At 48.0% G+C, this 1,946-nt stretch overlaps 1 pseudogene; it reads left to right on the top strand.

Moving 5' to 3' along the window:
- Positions 1–631: 631 nt before the first annotated feature.
- Positions 632–716, top strand: LOC143400577 (U2 spliceosomal RNA; annotated as a pseudogene).
- Positions 717–1,946: the final 1,230 nt, after the last annotated feature.

The raw sequence follows: 1,946 nt of genomic DNA, 5'->3' as shown, positions 1-1,946 counted from the left end.
TAGTGTTCTTCATTTTAATAGAGTCAAATTTCCCAGTCTCCTCCTTTGTACTTTATTATTTTTTTAAAAAAATATATATATCAGGGGCTGGGGATGTGGCTCAAGCAGTAATGCACTCTCCTGGCATGTGTGGGGCGCTGGGTTCGATCCTCAGCACCACATAAAAATAAAATAAAGATGTTGTGTCCACCGAAAACTGAAAAATAAAATATATATATATATATTATATATATTTTTAAACATATATATATAATGTGTATATTAGTTATTGATGGACTATTATTTATTTATTTATATGTGGTGCTGAGAATCAAACTCAGTGCCTCACACATGCTAGACTCACGTTTTACCCCTGAGCCACAACCCCAGCCCTGTGTTTTATTTTCTAAAACAGGGAAACTATTAGGAAAGAGATCACATTGGGCTCCCAGAGGTAAATCCCTAGCTATCCCTAGGTAAATCCCTTAGCTATTCCCTACTGGTGGGGACTGAGCCCTCCTGGGGTCACATTTCAGTAGTCAGATTCTGGCGCCCAACTTGGGAATGTGTTCACCCTTCTGTAAGTGGGTTTTCATTGTGAACTTGGGTGAAGCAGGCACCTTACCTGAGCTGGTTCAAGTCTTTACTTTTCATCGCTTCTCGGCCTTTTGGCTAAGATCAAGTGTAGTGAAGTCTTTACTTTTCTTTCTTTTTAAATCAATTTATTGTCACATAATTAGTTTTTCATGCACTTAATAATTGTATTTCCTCATTGTCTTTTTATTTTCTTGGCTGAAAATTAGTTGACTGAGAGAGAGAGAAGAGGCCTTGGCCATGCAGCTCGGGCCTCTTTGCAAGAGATGAATGCCAGTCTCCCCACTTTCCAGTCTGTCCTGACCTGGCACCCACCTTCTCTGAGCTCAGGGTTGTCTGCCTTGGACACTGATCATGGAATTCTTCACCACACCTATGACTCTGTGATCATGCAGAAGATGCAGGAAGGGCCTCCTGAGAGCAGGAAGACAACAGGACCTCCTTGGGAAGGGCTTAATTGCCTAAGTAGAAATGTGCCCCTGGTGGGACTGGTCCCCTTGCAAGAAGGAAACCCTGCCTGAAAATGACTGGCCAAAACTATGTCCTTCTGGCCTCATTTATCCAGGAGTCTGATACGTCTCCTGTCACTCAGAGTCCCAGGGTGTGCATCCTTGGGCTGGGGTGAGAGAGGGGCCTTGTGGTACCCTGGGCAGTCAGCAGGCTGGGAGGGGGTGGACTTCCAGTCAGAAGCCGTCATCTCTCACCTTGTATAGCTCAGAATCCATGTCCAGGTCTGTGTCTTCTCTGCTGTGTGAGGCCCAAGTGGCTCTGGCTCAGGTCTGTCTCCCTGTGACCTGCAGCTGCTATGAGGTCCACAGGAAGGACATCAGGACTCCCCAAAAGGCAGGAATGGTGAGTGTGTGGGGCCAGGACTGCTCAGGGAGTTGGGCCCATTAGAACTGGTGGGAACCATCTGTGGCTAGACTCTGGCCTCCCACTACCAGCTCCAGAGTCGGCCAACCCAGACCTGAGCCATGGTGTGGGATGGTGCAGATGCATTTCCAGTGCACTGCCTGGTCTGCAGCCACTTTGGCAGAAGCCTCTCTGCGTAGCTGAACCCCAGCCCTAGGCCCTCAGTGTGCACTGAAGGCAGAGGGCCTCACACCTGCCTCAGGTGTGGGCTCCTGTGTGGAAGGTTATTGGTCAAGGGGTCCATGTCCTTCTTTTTTTCCCAGGAGTCACTAACGTATCCCACCCTGTCTTCCACAAGACATGGTCTCAAATTCAGTTTCCTTTCCCCAGCCTGTCCTGTCCTATGGGTGGCAGTAAACTACTAAATTTGTACCCATTGTTGGGGCTAGGAATGTGGCCCAGTGGTAGAGCGCCCGCCTAGCATGCATGAGGCACTGGGTTCAATCCTCAGCACCACATAA

The sequence above is a fragment of the Callospermophilus lateralis genome, chromosome 5 (genome assembly GCF_048772815.1).
Source record: "Callospermophilus lateralis isolate mCalLat2 chromosome 5, mCalLat2.hap1, whole genome shotgun sequence".
NCBI lineage: Eukaryota > Metazoa > Chordata > Mammalia > Rodentia > Sciuridae > Callospermophilus > Callospermophilus lateralis.
The sequence above is the reverse complement of the archived record's forward strand: the minus strand, read 5'-3'. Positions and strand labels throughout refer to the sequence as shown.